The sequence below is a fragment of the Equus caballus genome, chromosome 4 (genome assembly GCF_041296265.1).
Source record: "Equus caballus isolate H_3958 breed thoroughbred chromosome 4, TB-T2T, whole genome shotgun sequence".
In the NCBI taxonomy this organism is placed as follows: domain Eukaryota; kingdom Metazoa; phylum Chordata; class Mammalia; order Perissodactyla; family Equidae; genus Equus; species Equus caballus.
The window spans coordinates 52,791,678-52,816,517 of record NC_091687.1 but is presented as its reverse complement, the minus strand read 5'-3'; the positions used below and the strand labels follow the sequence as shown (position 1 = coordinate 52,816,517).

At 36.9% G+C, this 24,840-nt stretch overlaps 1 long non-coding RNA gene across 1 annotated transcript; it reads left to right on the top strand.

The window, feature by feature from the left end:
- The first annotated feature begins 3,188 nt into the window (after positions 1–3,188).
- LOC138923752 (uncharacterized) lies at positions 3,189–18,355 on the top strand. Its single transcript, XR_011437834.1, has 3 exons — positions 3,189–3,408; positions 9,736–9,899; positions 16,181–18,355. It is a non-coding gene; the product is annotated as an uncharacterized lncRNA (long non-coding RNA).
- Positions 18,356–24,840: the final 6,485 nt, after the last annotated feature.

Genomic DNA, 24,840 nt, shown 5'->3' with positions numbered 1-24,840 from the left:
CTTCATGCTGCTTTGTCATCAACCCTTTCCCCAATCCAGCTGTTGGGAAACAAGTGATCTGCTTTCTGTTAGTATAGTTTTATCTTTTCTAAAATTTCATATTAATGTAATCATAAAGTAGGTAGTCTTTTGTGTCTAATTCTTTCACTTAGCATAATGCTTTTGAGATCCAGTCACATTGTTGTATATATCCATCGTTTGTTCTACCTTATGGCTGAGTAGCATTCCATTGTATAGATAAAACAAAATTTGTCATATATTCAATGGTTACTGGACATTTTGTTTCCCCATTTTTGGCTACTGTAAGTAAAGCTGCTATGAACATTTGCTTATGGATCATTTTGGGGACATGTTTTCATTTCTCTTGGATAAATGCCAAGGAGTGGAATTGCTGCGTGATTTGTTTATATTTAACTTTATTAGGCAGTACCAAATGATTTTCCAAATTTGTTGTACCACTTTGCATTCCCACCAGCAATGTACGAGGGCCAAGCTGCTCCACATTCTCACTAACACTTTGTGTTTTTAATTTTGCCATTCTGGATGGTGTATAGTGGTATCTCATTGTGGTATTACTTTGCATTTCCCTGATAATTAATAATGCTGCTCATCTTTTCATATGCATATTGACCGTGAGTATGTTTACATGTGTATAAACTATTTATTTAAATACTTTTCTTTTCTTTAATCATGTTGCTTATTTTCTTTATATATTTGCACATGAATCTATTACTAAATATGTGTTTTTCATACATTTCCTCCAAGTCTATGGCTTGTCTTTTAATTTTTTTTGGCAGTTTCTTTTGATGAAAAAATATTTTAAAGTCCAATTTATCATTATTTTTCTTTATACTTTATGCCTTTTCTGTCCTACCTAGGAAATCTTTGCCTGCCCTCAACTTGTGAAGATTTTTCCCATGTTTTCTTTAGAGGATTTATATTTTAACTTTTATTTCTACAATATATTTCAAATTAAATTTTGTGTATGGCATGAGATAAAGCTTAAGGCTAGTTTTTCCTGTGTATATTCAATTGTCCCAGGATTTTTTGTTAGAAAGACTACTTTCTTTCTATTGAATTACCTTGATGTATTTGTTAAAAATCAGTTAACCACATATACATGAGCCCATTTCTAGACTCTTCTCTCCCATTGATGGTATAATAATATTGCACTGTCTGAATTACTGTAATGTTAGCATAAGTCTTGAAATCACAATGGTAAAATTAAAAATGCTGACCATACAAAGTATAAGTTTTTTAAGTTCTTGATTTTCAAAATAGTGGACCAATGTAATAGAATGATAGTCCTTTGCATTTGCATACAAATTTTAGAATCAGCTTGTTAAGTTTTATTTTAAGAAGGTCTACTGGAATTTAATTCAGCTGAGTTGAAGTCAAACATCAAAGTGGGAAGAACTGATATGTTAATAATATTGAGACTTCCGATCTGTGAACGTGGTGTATCCTTTCATAATCTTTGTTTTTTCATGCAATATATTGTATTTTTCAATGTGCAGGTCTTGCACATATTTTGCTAAATTTATCCTTAACGATTTCATTTTATTTGATCATATTGTAAATGATATTATTTTCAAATTTCAATATCCAATTATTTGTTGTTAATATATAGAAATACAACAGATTTTTGTATATTGACCTAGTATGCTATAATCTTCCTATTTTACCTATTAGTTGTGGTGGATTTTCTTTGAAAGGGTTATATTCTTTAGGATTTTTTACGTAAATGACCATATGATCTATAAATAAAGATAGCTTTACTTTCTCCTTTTCAATGTGTACCCATTTTTCTGGGTAGGTATGCATGTATGTATTTACGCCTTATTGAACTGGCTAGAATTCAGTATCACATTAAGTAAAAGTTCTTTCAGAGGACATCCTTGTCTTTTTCCCAGTCTTGATGGATAGGCATTAGTCTTTTCTTATTAAGTATGATTTTACTTAGAGGTTTGACATAGATACTTTTTATCAGAGTGAAGACGTTCCCCTTTAGTCTTACTCAGCTGAGAGTTTTTACCATGAATAGGTATCACATTTGTCAAGTGCCTTGCATCATTAATTTGATGACAAATCATCAATTGAGATGATCTTATAGGTTTCTTGGAGTTCTTTTTGCTTTTATATAATACATATATATACACGTACATAACCTTTATATAAAATCTTTATATATTACTTCTAATATATATTATATATAACATATTTATATTGTTAATAATCTTTATATATAAGCTTTTGGGAATTCCTCTGTATGCTTCATGTATTATGAGGTCTTTTTCTTCTGGCTACATGGAACATATTCCTAGGCTTGTGTAAGTTCTTGGAATTATTTGGCCTAATGGTTTCCACTTGTTATTTCTGTCATCTCAGATAGTTCCATTTCAGGTATGCACAGAGCAGTATTCCACCAAATGCTCACTCTCTGGAACTTTCTCTCTAAGTAGTTCCCTCCTCTTCAGTAATTTCTCTCTAAGTGTTAGCTGCTTTAACCTCCCCAAACTCCAATCTCTCTCTCTTCAACTCAGTGATACCACCAGGCTCTCTCTGAGTTTTTCCCTTCCTTTGTTGTGGGCTGGAAACTGCCTACAGGGGGACAGTCATAGATCGCTCCTTGTTAGTTTCCCTTCTCTCTGGGATCAAAGATCTGCACTGCCTACTGTATCATATCTGAAAACAGTAATTTCATACATTTTGTCAATTTTCTATTTACTTAATGTAGGATGATAAATCTGGTTCCTGATACTCTAACATAGCCAGAAATAAGAGTCAGACATTGAATTATTCATTATTTTAATTAAAGAAGTTGAATTTGATTATTTTCCAATCTACTTGTTGTTTTTAGTCTTTTGCTCTTTACTCATATATTCAATCCTTTCTTTGGATTTTAATTTAAAAATATATTTATTTTGTATTGCTTGTGGGACACATTGAGGGTCTGATGCTGCTATAAGTTAATTCTGCTAGTTCTCCTTTGTGGTGCTTGATTTCCTACACTTTTGGTGACTTTTGAGTGTGAGTTCCTGTTTCTTGTAAGCTTATCTGGTATTTCCTTAAGGCCTTCCTTTAAGATTGGTGTCCCTCGGAAAAGATACGAAGTTGTTTTTGCCAGTGCTTATAGTTTGTTCTAATCTAGGACCACTTCAAAATAAATTTATGGCTTAAAACTTTTCAGGGAGATCTCATCAAGATGGCAATGTAAGCAGACTCTGAACTCATCTCCTCCCAGGTTACAACTATTTTTGGAAAAATACCCTGGATAAGAAACTTAAAACTGGATAAAAAGAACCCCCACAACAAGGGACAGTCCTGACTAAGGCGGACGAGGTGGAAATTCCTTCTGGAGAGAAAAAAAGCCATCTTCAGCAGCAGCGGAGTTTCTCAGCTGACCAGGTGGGAGCCACCCTAAGGTTCGCAGCCCTTCCTGGAGGGTTGAGGTCCAGAGCAGGGGCTGATACTGCTGTAAGAATCCTTCAGACTCAGCACAAGTGAGACAAGGGTCTTACTATCTGGGTTCTCTGGCTATTAACTGCAGTGGGGAATACCCTTAGAAAAGCCATCAGACAAAAGCCGAAAAGGCCCAGGTCTTAAAGGGCTCACACACAAACTCACCTGTCTCAGCAACCCAAAATCACTAGAGAGAAGGCTGACAGTAGTTTGGTGAAAAGAGACTCACCTGGTAGGCTTTGGGTGCATCTCAGTAAGAGGAGAGACCTCTCTGGAGACTGAGACATTGGTGGTGGCCCTTGTTGTGACCTGGTCCAGGTGTGCTGACACGGACCCCTGCAGATGCCATTGGAGTTCTTCCTCTGGCCTGTTAGCCCAGAGTTCTGCCGCACCTGCTAGAGCGCAGATTTAATCCAGTTCAGCCAGGGCAGGTAGCCCACCCTAGGGACTGGCCCCACTCAACAGCAAGCCCTCAGGCTACTTGTCAGCCTGCATTGACTGGGTGCCTTGACCCTCTACAGGTAGGTGAGTGTGTCTACTTCTGTGGGGCAAGGCCTGTGTGAGGACCTGGTGAACTGTGGGGGGCATTGGTGGAGACATGGGGGCCTCAGTAGTGAACTGTTGGAGTATGCTCCAGGGGGTTGGGAAGCGTGCATGGATCAGGACTGTGTTGTCAGTGTTGGTGGCCCTGTGGGGGGTGAGGCTTATCAGGGCAGAAGAGCTGTGCTTCACAAATAGCCATAAAAAGGATCAACTTCACCTTCCAAAACCTGAAACAATTGAGTGCTTCCATGCCTAGGGCAAGCCTCACTCAGCTGCACTTCTAAGAGAACTGAAAATAGCCTTGTAGGCTTGAGGTCTATAGCAACTGTAAACCTGTGAGCCTAGCACTAGCTACACTGGGTACCTACTCAATTAATAGGAAAACTGCAACAGAGGTGTGCTGTTAGACCTTGAAGCCAATGGTGCTGAGGGTCCCCAAACTGGATTTACAAATAGCTGGCCAGAGAAGGAAAGACTAGACTCCCTGTGTACTTGCATGAAGAGCAACTCTGCCACAGCAGAAGGACACAAGTAGCCCACAAAAGGGTCACTCCTGGTTCTTATGGACTGGTGATGAGAGGGAAGCACACTGCTGGGCCTCATAAGGCATCTCATACATAAGGCCACTTCTGCAAGATCAGGAGACATAGCCAACTTGCCTAATACATAGAAATAAGCACAGAGAAAGAGGCATAATGAGGAGACAAAGGGGTACATTCCAAGCAAGGGAACAGGACAAAGCCCCAGAAAAAGCACTAAATGAAACAGAAATAAGAGACCTATCTGACAAAGAGTTAAAAAAAAGAAACGCATAAGGATGCTCAGAGATATTGGGAGAAGACTGGATGAACACAGTGAGCTCATAAACAAAGAACTGGAAAATATAAAAAAGAACGAATCAGAAGTGTAGAATACAATAGTCGAAATGAAAAATTCACTAGAGGGACTCAATAGCAGAGTAGAGGATAAAGAAGAATGGATCAGCAAGCTAGACAAAAGACTAGAGGAAATGACCCAAGCTGAAAAGAAAAAAGAAAAAAGAATTAAACAGAATGAGAACAGTCTAAGGGAACTCTGGGACAATATCAAGCACAATGCTATTCCTATTATAGGTGTCCCAGAAGGAGAAGAGAGAGACAAAGGGGCAGAAAATTTATTTGAAGAAATAATAGCTGAAAATTTTCCTAACCTAAGGAAGGAAACAGATATCCAAGTACGGGAAACACAGATAGCTCCAAAGAAGATAAGCCCAAAGAGGCCCACACCAAGACACATTATAATTAAAATGTCCAAAATTAAAGATAGAGAATCCTAAAAGAGCAAGAGAAAGGCAATAAGTGACATAGAAGGGAAAGCCTATAAGGCTATCAGCGGACTTCTCTGAAACCCTACAGGTGAGAAGAGAATGGTATCACATATTTAATGCGCTAAAAGGAAAAAACCTACAGCCAAGAATACTCTGTTCATCAAGGTTGTCATTCAGAATGGAAGGAGAATTAAAGAGCTTCCTGGACAAGCAAAAATTAAAGGAATTTATCACCAAGAAACCAGTTCTACAACAAATGCTGAAGGGACTTATTTAAGCAGGAACACGAAGACCACAAATAGGGACAAAAAAATTATCAAAAAGAAAAATCCCAAAAAACCAGGCAATAAAATCACCAATAAGGGTAAAAATATAGTAAAGGTAGTAGATCAACCACCTGTGAAGATTATATGAAGGTTAAAAGACAAAAGTACTAAAATAACCTGTTTCAATGATAAGAGGGTAATGGATAGACACACACTAAACAGGAGATTAGATATGATTTCAAAAACATAAAATGTGGGAGGAGGGGAGTGAAAAAGTAGAGCTTTTAGAAAGAGGTCAAGCTAAAGAGGCTATCAACTCAATATAGACTGTTATATACATAGAATATTATATAGGATCCTGATGGTAATCACAAATCAGAAATGTACAGTAAGTAAGCAAATCAGTCAGACAAAAGAAATCAAACATATTACTAAGGAAAGCTATCAAACCACAAGGGAAGAGAACAAGAGAAAAAGAAAGGAACAGAGAAGAACTACTAAAACACTGAGAAAAAAGGAACAAAAAGGCAATAAATACATATTTATCAATAGTTACTTTAAATGTCAATGGACTGAATGCTCCAATCAAAAGGCATAGGGTGGCCAGTTGGAAAAAAAAAAAAAAATAAGACCCATATATGTATGCTGCATACAAGAGACACACTTCAGACCTAAAGACACTCAAACTGAAAGTGAAAGGATGGAAAAAGATATTCCACGCAAATGGCAAAGAAAAGAAAACAGGGGTAGCAAGTCTTACATCAGACAAAATAGACTTTAAAACAAAAACTATAACAAGACAAAGAAGGGCACTACATAATGATAAAGGGAACAATCCAACAAGAAGATATAACACTTGTAAGTATCTATGCACCCAACATAGGAACACCTAAATATATACAGCAATTATTAACAGACATAGAAATAGACAGTAACGCAATAATAGTAGGGGGCTTTAACACTCCACTTACACCAATGGATAGATGATCCAAACAGAAGATCAATAAGGAAACCCTGGCCTTAAATTACACATTTGACTAGATGGACTTAGTGAGTATATATAGAACATTCCATCTAAAAATCACAGAATACACATTCTTTTCAAATGCACATGGAACATTCTCCAGGATGGATGACATACTAGTCCACAAAACAAGTCTCAATAAATTTAAGAAGATTGAAATAATACCATGCAACTTTTCTGACCACAAAGGTATGAAACTAGAAATCAACTACAGGAAGAAAATGAGAAAAGCCACAACAATGTGGAGATTAAACAAAATGCTACTGAACAACGATTGGGTCAATAAAGAAATCAAAGGAGAAATAAAAAAAATTCCTGGAGACAAATGAAACCGAAAATATGACATGCCATAGTCTATGGGATACGGCAAAAGTGATTTTAAGAGGGAAGTTTATACAATTCAGGCCTACCTCAACAAAGAAGAAAAATCCCAAATAAACAATCTAACAGCACATCTAAAGGTACTGTAAAAAGAACAATAAACAAAGCCCAAAATCAGCAGAAGGAAGGAAATAATAAAAATCAGAGCAGAAATAAATGAAATAGAGACTAAAAAAGCAATAGAAAAAATTAATGAAACCAAGAGCTGGTTCTTTGAAAAGATAAACAAAATTGACAAACCCTTAGCTAGGCTCACCAAGAAAAATAGAAAAGGCTCAAATAAATAAAATCAGAAATGAAAGAGGAGAAATTACAACGGACACCTCAGAAACACAAAAGATAATAAGAGAATACTATGAAAAGCTATACGTCAACAAATTGGATAATCTAGAAGAAATGGATAAATTCTTAGAAACATACAACCTTCCAAAACTGGACCAAGAAGAAGTACAGAATTTGAATAGACCAATCACTAGTAAGGACATCAAAACAGCAACCAAAAACCTCCCAAAAAATGAAAGTCCAGGACCTGATAGCTTCCCTGGTGAATTCTACCAAACATTCAAAGAAGACTTAATATCCATCCTTCTCAAACTCTTCCAGAAAATTGAAGAGGAGGGGAGGCTTCCTAACTCCTTCTACGAAGCAAACATTATCCTGATACCAAAACCAGACAAGGACAAAACAAAAAATGAAAATTATAGGCCAGTATCACTGATGAACATCAATGCAAAAATCCTCAACAAAATACTAGCAAATTGAATACAACAATACATTAAAAAGATCATACATCATCATGATCAAGTGGGTTTCATTCCAGAGATGCAGGGACGTTTCAACACTGGCAAATCTATCAATGTGATACACCAAATTAAAAAAATGAGAATAAAAATCACATTATCATCTCAATAGATGCAGAGAAAGCACTTGACAAGATAGAACATCCATTCTCTATATATCCATTATATAGGTAATCTATATCGATTATCCATATGATAAAAGCTCTAAATAAAATGGGTATAGAAGGAAAATACCTCAACATAATAAAGGCCATATATGACAAAGCCACAGCAAATATCATTCTCAATGGAGAAAAACTAAAAGCTATCCCTCTAAGAACAGGAACCGGACAAGGATGCCCACTTTCACCATTCTTATTTAACATAGTATTGGAAGTCCTAGCCAGAGCAATCAGGCAAGAAAAAGAAATAAAAGGGATCCATATTGGGAAAGAAGAAATGAAAATGTCACTCTTTGCAGATGACACGATTTTATGTATAGAAAACTCTAAAGAGTCCACTAAGAAACTTTTAGAAATAATAAATGAATACAGTCAAGTAGCAGGATACAAAATCAATATACAAAAATCAGTTGCATTTCTATACACTAACAACGAAGTAGCAGGCAGAGAAATTAAGAATACAATCCCATTTACAACTGCAACAAAAAGAATAAAATACCTAGGAATGAACTTAACCAAAGAGGTGAAGTTTCTGTACACCAAAAACTTAAAATGTTGTTGATAGATATTGATGAAGACACAAAGAAATGGAAAGGTATTCCGCGTTCTTGGATTGGAAGAATTAATATAGTTAAAATGTCCATACTCCCTAAAGCAATCTATAGATTCAGTGCAATCCCTATCAAAGTTCCAACAACAATTTTCACAGAAATAGAACAAAGAATCCTAAAACTTATATAGAACAACAAAAGACCCCGAATAGCCAAAGGATTCCTGAGAAAAAAGAACAAAGCTGGAGGTGTCACACTCCCTGATTTCAAAATATACTACAAAGCCATAGTAACCAAAACAGCATGGTACTGGCACAAAAACAGACACACAGATCAGTGGAACAGAATCGAGAGCCCAGAAATAAACCCACACATTTATGGACAGCTAATATTCAACAAGGGGGCCAAGAACATACAATGGAGAAAGGATAGTCTCTTCAATAAACGGTGTTGGGAAAACTGGACAGCCACATGCAAAAGAATGAAAGTAGACCATTATCTTACACCGTGCACAAAAATCAACACAAAATGGATTAAAGACTTGAATGTAAGACCTGAAACCATGAGACTTCTAGAAGAAAACATAGCAGTACGCTCTTTGACATCGGTCTTAGCAGCATATTTTCAAGTACCATGTCTGACTGGGCAACAAAACAAAAGAAAAAATGAACAAATGGGACTACATCAAACTAAAAACCTTCTGCACAGCAAAGGAAACCATCAACAAAATGAAAAGACAACCTAACAATTGGGAGAAGATATTTGCAAACAATATATCAGGTAAGAGGTTAATATCCAAAATATACAAAGAACTCATACATCTCAACAACAAAAAACCAACAATCCAATTAGAAAATGGGCAAAAGATCTAAACAGAGATTTCTGCAAAGAAGACATACAGATGGCCAACAGGCATACGAAAAGATGCTCAACATCATTAGCTATCAGGGAAATGCAAATCAAAACTACAATGAGATATCACCTCACTCCAGTCAGAATGGCTATAATTAACAAGACAGGAAACAACAAGTGTTGGAGGGGATGCGGAGAGAAGGGAACCCTAGTACACTGCTGTTGGGAGTGCAAACTGTTGCAGCCATTAGGGAAAGTAGTATGGAGTATCCTCAGAAGATTAAAAATAGTTCTACCATATAATCCAGCTATTCCACTGCTGGGTATTTATCCAAAGAACTTGAAAACACAAATGCATAAAGACACATGCACCCCTATGTTCATTGCAGAATTATTCACAATAACCAAGACTTGGAAGCAACATAGGTGCTCATAAAGGGATGGACGGATAAAGAAGACGTGGTATATATAGACAATGGAATACTACTCAGCCATAAGAAATGATGAAATCCGGCCATTTGTGACAACATGGATGGACCTTGAGAGTGTTATGGTAAGTGAAATAAGTCAGAGGGAGAAAGTCAAATACTGTATGATCTCACTCATATGTAGAAGATAAAAACAACAATAAACAAACACATAGCAATGGAGATTGGATTGGTGGTTACCATAGGCAAATGGGGGAGAGAGGGGCAACAGGGAGGATTACTTTTCAAACTTTCCAGGTAGTAAGGTATTGGATTATAAATCTCATTGAGGACCTAATTGTATTTATAAATTCTTAAGAGAGTTAATTTTGTTCCTCTACCAGCACCAACTTTCAAGACAGACAATTTTTCTTTGTACGATTGGCAGCAGAAGCATAGGTTGTAGGGGGAGGTTGGAGGAGTGTGTTGAGCGAGGACAGCAGGAGACTCTAGGGGACAGAGTTCACCTGTACACTAACCAAGAACATTGCACCATGACCTCTCCAGTTATGTAGGAAAATCATCTGTAAGACTTTCCATATTGGCTTGGCTTGAGGGTTTATTTCACGTTTCCTATGATCTGTGAAACTTTGAAAACTAGACCTCAAGGTTATCTGGGTTTGGCAAATATCTTCAAGTCAAAAACAACCTTTTTGCTTAGTTTTTCTCACTTCATCTTTGGCCTCAAACAATCCTTACCTTTTTGTAGCACTTCTAAATATTTAAATGATGCTATGTACACTGTATCCTGCATTTTTAGTTATTTTCAGGGAAGGTTTTGTTAGGGTATCTAGGCTGCCCAAGAAAAATAATTCTCATCTACTTTTTGTTGTTCTTGCTAAATTCTCTAGTACACTACTCATTCTCCTTCCATTTCTTTCACTGTTTTGAGTATAGTCTTTATTTTTGGTGGTGTTATTACTATCATTTTAATAAGTGGGTGGCCCCAGGAAGAAAGTAAATATCTGTGTTTAGTCAAATTTCTTAAGCTAAAAATTATTAAAAAGTCAAATTTTAATTACTTTAAAAGTGTTAATCTTCAAAATAGAAGACAGCAGAAAATTAAAAAAGTATGAATATTCTTTATTTTTCATTATTTTGAAAGTGGATTTCTTAAGTGGATCAGTGAAAAAGGGTTTTACATTAGACTGGATCTATAAAAGTGTAGAATATTACAGCTAACATTATGTTAATATGACTAGATGTTTTTATATAATTATATACTTAATTTGTTCTTTCAATAAATTCAACAATCTTCTTTTGAGCACGTGCTATATGTCATATGCCAGATAAAAATATTCATAGATAGTGGATTATTTGACTCAAAAATTAGAATATTTTCTTTTAAAATGTATTTAAAGGGTACGAATATTTTTCTATTTTGGGGTAGTAGGCATATTTTAAATATTATTTGAGACTAGTTATAAAAATTAAGATTTTTAAAATGCAGTAAATCAAAATATCTGAATATAGCACGAAACTTTTAATTTTGCTATTCTTTTAAAGCACTGGAGAGATTTCCAGCCTCAGACAAGAACACATATATTAACATTTTATGAAGAAACGGAAATTTGGATTATATTTATGATATGCCAAATAGTAAAATAAATATACACTAGATAAGAATATTTCTCTGTGGTTTGGCTCACATAGACACATTCCCTGGCCAGTTGACAACTACTCTCTTGGGAATTACGAACATCAAAAAAATTGTATTATTTCTTTGGTAATATCTGCTCTAGATTGAGCTTGGTTATAGCTGTAGCTGTAGCTGTTGCAGCTGGCAGAATTGGTAGCCCTTTAGGAGATAAGACGAGATGGAGAAGTCGGAAGGTATTTATTTTGAAGTGGTATAAACCTGAGTTTGGCAAACATTTGCTCAGATTCTATGGTTTGGGGGACTCTGATCCCTGTCAGTTCCATGGATCCCTGTAGTTAAATTTGCACCAGTGATCTAATGGACATGTATTGTGTTAGAAAGATAAGGAAGAAACAAGTCTTTAACAAAGTATCCCTTTGTTAAATTAGAACCACAATAACTCTCATGTGACTCAAGACTAAAATTCAATCGACTCTTACTGTTGTAATCGAAAGGCATCTCAAATTACAAAAAACCTTGAAAATCCAGCTGGCTAATCTTTGAGCATCTATTAGCATCCCAGTACTTGGCTATCTTAATGACTGGAATAAAGTTCCTGTGGAAACTTTTTTTAAACCAGCTGATAGCAGTACAGATTCATAAACAGAAAAAATGTTGCTGTTCATTCAATTGGATAATTGTTGTTGTTTTTCAAGTCATCAACTCAAAGCCAAGATTTTTTTTTTTTTAAAGATTTTACTTTTTTCCTTTTTCTCTCCAAAGCCCCCTGGTACATAGTTGTATATTCTTCGTTGTGGGTCCTTCTAGTTGTGGCATGTGGGACGCCGCCTCAGCGTGGTTTGATGAGCAGTGCCATGTCCGCGCTCAGGATTCGAACCAACAAAACACTGGACCGCCTGCAGTGGAGCGCGCAAACTTAACCACTCGGCCGCAGGGCCCGCACCATCAAAGCCAAGATTTTTGCAGTGTAGGTTTGAGGATTCTACCACAACAAGAAATTTGATGTCAATGGAATGACATTGTAAAATCAGTATGGAATCTTGCCAAGTGTTGTTTGGTTATTTTTCATAGAAACACTATAATAAACGTTAGCTGTAGTTGCCTATTTCCTACCATATTGATGAATTTTGGTAGGCTTTATTGGGTAGGTGCACCCAATTTAAGACATGGACCAATGAAGGTAGAGTCCCACTGTTATAAAAAATTTATTAGCATAAAAGAGTATGTCTTTTTATTTTGGACTAAACTGATGTTCAAAATAATCTCTTCATATTTAGAAAGATGACATCGCAAGCACAGTGTTACAGCATACCACATTGCAAATAATACAATACAACAATTTATTAATTGATTCAAGTTTAAGAATGATCTACTTTTTTAATACATTTTAACAAGCTCAAGGTATCCTTATAATAATATCACTTATTTATTTTTATTCTTACATAGTTTCTGAAGATAGAGAGAAAGTTCCAGTTGTGTTAAATCTGAATACAGCGAATCTGTTTAATCTTACATATGCCTATGGGATGTTTTGTTCTAAATTCTCTCATAGAATCCTATATTCTCACTATTAAAGATTTATCACGTTTAATCTTAATTTTTACTTTTGTACCTTCCCATGAAACTGTAAGCTTCACGAAGGCAAGACCATACTTGTCTGATTCATACCATATCCCCATTACTTAGCACAGTTTCTCTCTCAGAATAAGCTCTCAATAAATATTTTTGAATGGACAATTGATTGAGCAAATTACTTCTTGGTATGAGAGAAGGTTTAGCATTTTTTCTCTGCTATATAAACTAAGAATATTCCTCTCTCACATAGATAGCTAAGAAAAACAGAAAAATAATCAAGAAAAAAAATGTAGGTATACATCATTTTAAGCTTGCAGCTATTTATGTCCTCACCTAGGAAGTTTGTTTTTATTTCTTTAGGCTCTGGTGTTATTCAACCTTATTTTTGTAGTTGTGTTGGGCTGATTCTCATGGCTACAGATGGAGCTAAAATTAAGTAGGAATTGGAAGAACAAAAGAGAAGCACTGGATTTCTGCCACCAATCTTCATCCTTCACTAACCTTGTAGATTATTTTCCAAGACCGTGGCAACATCCTTAGAAATAACTGATGAGATAGACGATACAAAGAATACAAGCCAAATGTCCCATAAATCTAGAAGCAAAAGCCCTCTGATCCAAGCAGACATTGTTATGACATCCTGTACCTGCCTTCATAAAATTCCCCAAGGTAAACACATAATTCAGGCAAAGGATACCTCTGGAAACATTTGTCAGTTGTTCAGCTTTTAAGAATGGCTTTGTGTTAGATTTGCAATGAATAGCATTGAATATTAGTTTTGGCAAATGACCTAATTTTCAAGAGTAACGTAATATAAATTGCTTATTTTAAATGGACATTTTTTCTAGACCTTAGTACCTTCTTAAACTTTCCCTGACAATAATAATTCAATTTGGAGACATGTCTGACTGGGAGGGAATTCCATCTCCCATGAGTCACTTCAATCATCTTTCTAGTCAAGGAGGCAAAAGTCCCCATTTCAAAAGCAAGTGTAGAAGTGAAGTACTGCAGAGTGAATGGAGAACGGACTAGGAAGTTGAAGACTGGATTCTAGTCTTGTCTCTGTCACTTAGTATATATATGTGATCCTGGCTGAGTTAAAAATAGCTGTTCTGATCCTCAGTGTCTGAATTTGTATTTATGATTCTCCCTATCTGACCTACCTCATTGGAAATAAAATAATGAACATGAAATCTCATTATACTCTAAGATGCCATCCACATTTGAGATATTTCACTTATGTATCAAGGTAAGTGTCAGACTCAAGAATGTTCTAATTTGGAAACAGATTTGGAAGGATAATAGCCATGAAAATAAAAAAGAGAGAGAGAGAAAGAGAGAGAGAGAGAATGGGGTGGTTGAAAGAGAAAAAGTTTCATTTTAAATAGTAGTATGATCAGAGGTCCTAAAGTGAAAATCTACAACTGGGAGGAGAGAAAAATGAGAATGCTAGAACCACATAAGACTTTCATTCCTTTGGCCAAGAATTATAGTATATTTCTTAAATGAAATCTGTTGTTGCTTAAGACTGTCAATGAGTGACTTACAGGCCTGGGAAGACATACCCTAAAAGGTTTTGGTGGCCAACTTTTCTCGAATGGTAATCAATTAAAAATATTTTTCCTTGTGCCCTTGACTGACAGTTTTGCTGAGCTGAGTTGTAGCCAAGAAGAGAAGCCAAACCGTCTGAAGCATCTCAGGTCCTTGCTCATCATGGGCAACTTGTTTTTTCATATGGTAAATGACACTCTCAAAGAAGCAATGCCAAGTAATTCAGTTGAGCTAAGACTTCTTAAATGAAACGATGCAACTTTTAGGGGGAAATTGCTGAAAAAGTATAGCTTTTTAATAAACTCATTTAATTAGAAAAGCATGGAGAAATCCCTTAAAACTTTACTTTCTTTTTTTAAAAGAGGCATTTTGACCACATATGTTTAGCTTTATGTTGTTAAAGATTATACAAACTTAATCTTAGGCAATGCTGTAGCGTCAGTTTAGAAGGAATTCAGATGATAGCCTCCTTTTTTCTCTTCTCCTTTAAGTTTTCTTTGAATGGAGAAAGGAAACAAGAATTATCAAAAGTGAAGAGTGGTTCCATTTATTCTCTTATCCATAGGACTATGAATGAAAAAAACCTACCTGGTAGGTCCCCAGCTAAGTGGTTCTACGGTATATCTTTTAAAGTATTTCCCATATTACAGCTACCTATATTCTTTTTAGAATTATGCCGTAGACATTCCTTGAGTTCGAAAGGAGTGGCTAATATGCCCAAAGAATAAAGTATTCCTCAAGTTCTTCCATTTTTATTTTCCACATTTGCCACTCCTCTGCTAGTGAAGCTACTCGGAGAGGTCTCGGTGAATCCATGAATAGTCACTGGTAGTCTTCATATATTTTAGTGGCCCATAAAATTTAAAACGCTGTTAAACTCATTCAAACAATTAGGTCTTACCCATTTTGTGGCTGTTGAAAAATGATTACTTGCTCTGATTAATGAAAAATTGTAAAGTAGGTTGAAGGGTTTTTTGGGGGGGCAGTTATTTTCTTTATTTCTGAAACAGTTGCCTGATAAAATAAAAACAGACATCAAAATAAAAATATTTATTGTGGTTTTATTAGAATTATGTTCCCTGAAATGTTCAGTAGTGTTCTCATGGTCAAACATTTGTTTCAATAAAAAATATGAAGAATGTTAGTGCATTAAACTATGTTGTAAAGTATGACAAATTCAGATTAAGCTACTTGGAGACTTGGAAATCAAGGGTGTGTCCACTGTGTAGATAGGTTTTTATATCAGTTAAGAATTGTATTTGGCTACCACTGATGGACTGCTGACTAGAATGATTTAAATATATAGTTTTATTTTTGTCAGTCAATAAAAAGTATGGAGATAGGCAGATACTGATATCTGTTCAGTAGCACAAGAGTGTCAGGGAGTCTGTGACCAATTTCTTAGCCTTCCACTTATGGTCCCCAAATGGCTGCTGGACGCCAAGACATTACAACCAGGTTTTGGGGAAGAAAAAAAAGAAAGGGGGAAGTATAAAACAGCACCTGTCAGCTGAACTAACTTTTCCAGAAGTCTCATCCAACTGTTCATTACATCTTGCTCATGAGATATGTTTACATCTTATTGACCATCTTTTGAGCAAGTGAAGCTGAGAAATGTCTTTTGTTTTTTGTCTTTTTAAGGAAGATTAGCCCTGAGCTAACATCTGCTACCAATTCTCCTCTTTTTGCTGAGGAAGACTGGCCCTGAGCTAACATCCATCCCATCTTCTTCTACTTTATACGTGGGATGCCTACCACAACATGGCTTGCTGAGCAGTGTCACGTCCGCACCCGGGATCCAAACTGGCAAACCCCAGGCTGCCAAAGTGGAACGTAACCACGGCGCCAATAGGCTGGCCCTGAGAAATGTACTTTTAGCTGGGTACATTGCCTCCTCCTATCCTCTTTTACAAAGGAAGGAGCAAAAACATGGGTATTATGCTGATAGTGAAGAGTTGCTGCTATATATATGTTATATTTCAGTAACATCTCAGACCCTGCTTTGGAGTTAATCACCCAAAGTGAAAGAGAAGAGACAAAACTTCATCTACCAACCACCTTATTAAAGGAAACTGAGTTGCATCTCCCATTGTTGATGGAGCAATGATTAAACCACACTCTCCTAGAAGGGTAGTTCTGGGAAGCTCCAGTATAAGACAGACCCTCGGCATTCAATATTTGAAGTTTCCATTGTTCAAGACCAACCTTGAAGGTCCATGACATATAACTTGAGATTTTTGTCACATCAATTTTAGCTCTCTTTATACCAAGAGTTGTAAAGGTTTCTAGGGCTGCCAGAGTGAACTACCACACACTGGGTGGCTTAAACAATAGAAATTTATCGTCTCACAGATCTAGAGGCTAGACATCCAAGATCAAGGTGTCAATGGAGTTGATTGCGAGACAATCTGTTTCCTGCCTCTCCTAGCTTCTGGTGGTTTTCTGGCAATCTTTGCTGGTCCTTGGCTTGCAGATGCATCACCCTGGTCTCAGCCTTCATCTCTATGTGGTGTTCTGCCTTTATCTTTGCATAGTGTCCGTCTCTATCCAAATTTTCTCCTTTTATGGGGATACTATTGAATTAGGGCCCAATGACTTCATCGTAACTTGAATATATCTGCAAAGACTCAATTTCCAAATAAGATTGCATTCTGAGGTACTTGGAGTTAGGATCAACATATCTTTTTGAGGGGACATAATTCAACCCATAACAGCTGCTATACAAATTACTTAGTCAGAAAAGAAAACTTTAGCATTCACATTGCAACAAGCTTTTTTCTCTTCCTCCATTTTATGGGGAAATTTTAGACTGTAGGGGTATTTAAGAACATTTAAGGGCCTACTCAACAGCATACATTGGAAATATTGCTTTTAGTATATTATCATAAAAATGTATGATGTGTCTGGATCAAGTTAGATTGCTCTTAAATCTGAAGACATAGGTTTCCCTCACATTATGACTGTTCAGTTAACCACTTTCCATCATTACCCTCACTTTCCTCAAAATAACACTTTATTGGGAATAACAACTTTTTTTCATCCCAAACACACTGAAAACAATACACTTAATCAACAATATAGTTTCAGGAAAAGACACACTTACCTCTTCCTTAGCACAATAGTTTCTAGTAAAAGAGTATCATGTGGAACAAACTCAAATTGATCATCATGTTTGGATGAAACAAAACATTTTTGCTCCATGTTAAAATGCTAGGTGAAAAGGAAGACCGTATCTTTTGAATCTTCAGTCTATTTTGTATGTTCCCACGTGTTTTGAACTGCTCTCAGGTTTAGCCTTTATTTTGTCATAGTCTTAAGGAAAAGAAAATTTCTACCCAGTAGGTTGAATTGTGTCCACCAAAAAGATAAATTCAAGTCCTAAACCCTGGTATGTGTCAATATGAGCTTACTTGGAAATAGGGTCTTTACAGATGTAATCAAGTTAGGATGAGATCATAATGGAGTAAAATGGAGAACACCATGTGAAGACAGAGGCAGAGATTGGAGTGATGCATCTACAAGCCAAGGATGCCAAGGATTGCTGGCAATTGCCAGAAGCTAAGAGAAAGGCATGGAACAGGTTCTCCCTCAGAGACTCCAAACAGCTTGCCAAGGCTTTTGGATTGATTTTGGCTTTTTGGCTTTCAGAACTAAATAAGAGAATAAATTTCTGTGGTTTCAAGCCACCCAGGTTGTGATGATTTGTCACCGCAGCCCTTGGAAACTAACATTTGCAGCGTTCCAATTTTGATATCAACATGCCTGTCTCAAGATAAGCACCAACTGCCACCCCTTATCCAATCTCTTCCTTCCTTGGTGAGTAAAATAAAGTTCATTACAATTTATATTCAAACTTTATTTTACTTAACACTATTGTTTATTATTTACATAAACTTGTTTTTTATCATTCACTTGATATGTATATTCCAATCTGTGAAAACTGAGTATTTTGGATTGGGATAATATATTTTACAATTTCCCTTTCAAATTAATGAATTTTGTTTTCAATTTATGGCTTTTCACTTTAGAGCAAGTGTTTCGGGAACAAAATTAAAATCATTAAATGAGACACAGACTTTACTATGATTCTGATGGTCACAGTGTTGAGTAAAGAAAAAGTGTTTCCAGCAAGGAGAAGGTAAGTGAGTGTGTTGGTTTTTGGGAAAACGATAATGTATTATTGGAAACACTTCTAATTATTTCTACAATTTAAAAAAATACATGTGTAGAAGGAGAGGAAGCGTGTGAATTTGTCAGGGAAAGAAAAGAAGACCACAGTGAGAAATCAGGAAGAAGGGAGTTATGGAAAAGAAGAGTTGAGTGGAGCAAAGAAAGAAGTATGGAGGAGACTATTTTTTACCATCATTCTTGCTCTCTGTTACGTTGATATTAGTCTTCAGCTCTGTTTATCAGATAAGATTGCTGCGTAATTTATCAGCTTAACTTTTTAGACTTTCATATTGAATTGATAATTTATTATTAAAAGTATAATTGCCAATCCCCTCACATCCTTCAAGTGTTTGTTCAACTATCATTTTGTCAAATAGTATACCAACTACCGCAATTCTGTGACCTGACACCCCTCCACAGTACCTGTACTTTGGAGCTCCCTTCCTCTGCTCCACCTGTTCATCTTTTCATTGTGCTTACCACCTTTTAGCAAGGTCATTTATTATCTTTCTTTTTTGTCTGCTTTCACCACTCTCCGGAATAGAAGCTCCTTGAACTCTGGTGCCTTGGTCACTGACGAATCCCTTGAATCTAAGGCAGTGTCTGGGATGTAATAGGTGGTCAATGGTTATTTAATTTTTTTGATGAATGAGTGTATCTTCTTTAAAATTAATAGTCTGTTGTGTCACTTTCAGGACTTTTAAAAAAATCACTTACCTTATATTTTATATACATCTGTGATGGTTGCATACTGGACCAGGAGTTTGGTGGCTTGTGTGCTCTCATTTTGTCACCTGACATGGAATTATGTATGTTTAAAAAGGAGGTGTTGCTGTTTGACCTGATGTTTGCCTCCTGAAATATCTCTATACTATGGTTTAGTAAGATGTTAACAAATCCCAATGAAACACATCTGCTTTACTGTTGTCTCCAACTCCTGGTCTCTTCAAACTTTTAAAACTGTCACAGATTACTGGAAACATGACTGCATTTAAAATTAGTTCAATAGAACAGTAGTTGCAGATGCTCCATTAAGGGTTTAAAAACAAAGTTGTCAGCCAAAGAAAATGGCTTGTAAATGTCTGGCCATCACTCTAGTGCTGCAGAAGTAAGTTTTCTGGCAATGAGGGAAGTGGGGCTCCCTGCTTGCTGACACATAAATGACTAAATTGGAGAGATTTCTAAGCCTGTCTGCTAACCAGTGGTGTGGATATGTAACTGGATGCTGGAACTGCAGTGCAGTTGTAGGTGAAAATCCAGGAGGTGATGAAAGACAATCTACGGTAATAGAATTGGAGGAACTCGGGGGATTGGATCAACCAGGTACAGTCTTGCTGCTCCCTCTTTCTCAGTTGTATAAGCGCTTTTTCTACAATCTAGAAGGTACAGGGCAATGCTTTCCCATTTAATTGATGGCTTAGTATGGCATAAGTGATTCCACATGGTGGTTGACAAATGACTCTTGGGTTAACCCCTCCTCTTATTCAAGAAATAGACAAATCTAGCAGAATTTTCTCTTTTCTCACTAGAACTATCACTTGTGCATCAACTTATCTATCGTGGATGAAATTTTGAATATTTCATAAACTGATGAGACCTCTTGTTCTTAGTTTTGGGGAAAGTGGAATATCATAAATAGAATTGTCTTACAGTCCCAGTTTTTTGAGCTGATGGATGGTTGAAGGAAAAGCAGCATCCTGAGTTTCTCAGAGGCATGTCTGTGCTTAGGTCAGATTATATGGTGACTTGCACTGTAACTATACTAGTATCTCTTTACACAAGAAAAATTTCTATTACATAACAATATCAATTTGGGCTTGCTCAAGGGATTTAATAGAAAGGCTTGGAATATGGCAGTGGTAACATATACTCAGAAGGTCAAAAATTCTCAGCTAGAGAATGGTTCAACACGCTCATTCATCACATTCTACTTTTGCTCATATGAAACAAAGAAATACAACTAAGTGTAAGTTAAACTACTGCACTTGCAAAATCAGGCTTTAAAAAAAATGTACCAGATCCCAACCTACAACAGCTAATTCACAGGATTCACCCTGATATAACCTTTATGTTACAGATATTTGATTGTGTTGTTCCTAAAACTCATGGGCAGAGATAAGTTGAATGACAAACAATGTCAATATCTTTCATGTATGTAATACATTTCACCTAAAAATCACAATGCACTATATAACTAGCCAGTTAATAATTTTATGTAAAATCCTGATTAAAATATTCTGAACTTACCAAGAACCAGACAAGGACAATTGAGAGGAAACAGTTAAAGGTTTCTTTAATCTATTGGGTAGGTTACATTGGAGAGATGGGTTTTACAACATTCATGGGAAAATTCACAGTTTAGGATTCATAGGCTGTGGTACTCAAATGAGGACAGCTGATACTCACGCACATCACTGAAGCCAAGTGTGGGATGATATACTGCATCCAAGCTGTTTCTAGGAGTGAATAGGTTCAAGACTTTCTGGCTTGGTTTCTCAATGCTGGAGAAGCCATCATACATTCTTTGGAAGTTGAGTCCAAACCAAAACTCCACTAGATCTTCTGTCCTGCCTCTGTGTGGTCCTGGTTGACCCATTTTAGCTTGAAGGAGCTCTGGGAAATTTGATAAGTCTACATCCAGTTTAAGGAATTATCCTGGGTGGTCCTTAGCAGTTTGGTTCTGGGACCATCATAAGAGACTCAGAGAAGGCCAAGAATTTGGGCCTGGACAAGATCTAGTCAATTAAGAAGGATGATTACTCCTGAGCATTTCAATATAAAATTGGAAGAAATAGGGTCATTCTGGAAAGATGTACAGATCACACCAAAGACACCTCACCAACTCTGCTGCCAACCTTGGTTAGCATCTTGTAAGGCCCAACTCAAGGCACCATGTTTTCAGACTGAACAATAACTGGGCTGCATCAAGGCAAGTGGACATAACTTTCCAGGAATTGCCTTATAGCCAGGAAGACACAAAGAAATTTGCTTTAATCTACCTAAGTCCAATCGGTTCTCTAAATAATGTCAACTCTTAATTATATGTACATTAATAAAGGGGAACTGAGGTATGTTATATAAAAATCATTTATAGTTTACTGGAGAAAATAGTATAGTGTAGTGGAAAGAGTGTGTGCTTTGGAGACAGCCAATCCTGGGTTCCAATACCCACTCTACCATTTACTGGCACAGAGACTGATTGAGACTTGGGGCATTATCCCCAGAGGTTATATATGCAGAAAATATCAAGAAATATTCAAAAAGTGTTCAGACATATTGCATGTGCCAATCTTTTGAGAAAAATGAAGAGTAAAAAGATTTCAGTGGCAGAATCATGAGATTTGGGTAAGAAAGACTTGGGTTGACACTGAGTGACTATGAGCAATTTCTCACCTTCTCCCTGAAACAGGATTCTCTGTATGTAAACAATGTCAATATTATTTACTTTGTGAAATATTTACAAGGACTAGATAAGATATAAAGTGCCTGGCACAGTCTAGGTGCTAAATCAGCGCTACCTTACATTCCCTCCATTTCCCACATTATGGCCTCCCATAGCTACTTGGGGTCTCTGTTGGCAATAAACTATTGAGCAGATAAAGTGTGGGTCTAGACCATTCTGACAATTTTTTGTGCCCTTTTTTTCACGTCAATAAAAAGCAAATGGAGGCTTTCTGCCCTTGCTGTGGAATCCAGAATGTGGAAGTCCAGGGCCAGGATCAGGAAATAGAAGATCCCAAGGCCTTCTGTGCATCTCTTGAGGCACAGCCCATATAGACCTCCGTGAGGAGTCTTGGTTTTTACAACCCCCATGGACTGAGTCCTCAGCAGAGACTGGGGAGCAGGCAGTCTTTTTACTGATACCCTGATAAAAATTTGAACACTTTCGAGCTGGCTCTCTCCTGGTCCATGAATCCAAACCACCGAACCTTTCACCATTCAGCAGATTGACACCATAGAAAGCAAATTCCAAGGCTGCACCTGAGCTCCAGTTAGCAGCACAGAGCATAATAACACTTCTCAGGGGACCAGCAGGCAAGGAACTCAAAACAGAGCATTCTGAACAGGCTCCTTCTAAGATAGAGATTCTGGAGGGACTTCTTGAATTAACACAGTAAGAAGAATATTTCAGGAGGTTCACATGCAGCATGTGTGTGTATGTATTTACACTTTTTTTCTTGAATTAAAGACATTATTTTAAATTAAAAATCAGCAAATGAAGTAAGAGTGAGGATAATTCTCTTTAAGATGTGGAAGATCAAGTGGAAGAAATATCTTAAATCACAGAGCAAAAATAACAATAGATGAAAATATGAGAGAAAAATGAGGGAAACAATGAAGGAATAAAGAGTCTTTCTAGGAAAACTAGATGGCACCTTGTTTTTATTTCTCATAGAAAAATCTATATTTGACCTATCCGTGTGATTCCAGACTCATATATCTAATTCTCTATTTGAGTGTTCAACTTGAATGTGTAACAACCATTTCAAATTTAATATATCCAAAACAGAACTTCTGATATTTCCTCACTCAAATTTTCTTTTGTAGCCTTCCACATCTTAGTTAATGGAAACTGCATCCTTCAACTTGCTCAAATAAAATATCTTGGGTTGTCTTTGATTTCCTTTCTTTCATACTCTATATCTGATTTAGCAGCAATTTTTGTCAGCTATACCTATGCAGAATTCGATCACGTCTAACACATCCACTGCTGGCATCCTGATCAAAATCGCCATCATCTCTCTCTCAGTTAATTTCATTAGTCTACCAATAAGTCTACCTTTCCCTCTTCTCAACAACCAGAGGAATCAATCCTATTAAAAAATAAGTCAGATCATGTCAGTCTACTGAAAAAAAACCTTCAGTAGCTCTCTATCTCACTCAGAGTAAGAACGAAAATTCTGGCCATGACCCCTAGGGCCTTACATGATCTGTCTCTACTTCCTATCTCCCCCTTCTCCCCCTGCCCATAACCTTGTGACCACACTTTATTATGACTCAACTCTTGTCTCACCCTGCTTTAACCCCATTGGTCTTTTTGTTTCTTAAACATGCCAGGTGTTCTTCCTCCTCTTTCTGGAATTTCCTTCCCCTGTATATTAACATGCTTTGCTTCCTCCTCTCCTTTAACCTATTTAAAATTGCACACCTCCTTTGCTTTATGTGTCTCCACAGGAATCATCAGCATCTAACATAATATATATTTTACATATCTACCGTGTTTACTCCCTGTCTCCCATTCTCATCCCACCCCTAAAAGTGAAACTTCGTTACTACAGGAATTTATTGGCTGATTTGTTCACTGTTCCACCCTCTGGAATTACAGTAGAACCTGGCACATAGTGCTGGTTGAAGTTTCCTGATTGTGGCAAAAGCGGCCAACACCTGATGGGTCATTTCTGAGGTGGTGTTCTGGGAGTCAGTGGTGCAAGCCCACTTGAAGCCTGCTCTACAGCCTTGACAACATTTGGTAAGCACTAATTAAATAAATTGCCTGAGTATGTTCCATTTTCTGAGAACCATTGTCATAATGTTGAGAAAGGAGTTATTTGGAAAGAGCTGTGCTGTGAGCCCACACTATAAAGGCACAGGGTGGGGACTGCTTCATTCTTCACCCCAGATCCAAAGAAAAGGGTTTTAAAGTGAACACTGAGAATCTACTGTGAGTCCATGGCAGATTGGAGAAGACACAGTAGACTAGTGTCTGACTCCAGCTTATTAAATCGGAAGGTCACAAATGGGTACCTGGTCAGGGGCTGATAGAGGAGGCTGAGACTAGCTCTCGTCCTCAGAAGTTATCAAAGCAAAGGACACCTGAGTGATTCCATACATATCATAGATGGGCCATGTGTGGGAAAGAGCCTGCATGGGATCATCTCAGTCTCTGCTAGTATCAGGACTCCCTGATGGGAAACATCATCTCAAGAGAGAGATACCTAGGAGGCTCAGACCCTGAGGGATTCTGCATGAGTCAACGAGCCAAATTACAGGCTCTTCCCTAAAGACAGAATGTTTCTGAAGAAACTAAGAAATACTCGAGAGAAAGAGTCAGCTTTATATCTGCAAAACTCAAAGATTACCACCCCAGCTCATAACAATGCCAGTCAAACAAGAATTTTCCTGTTCTCTGC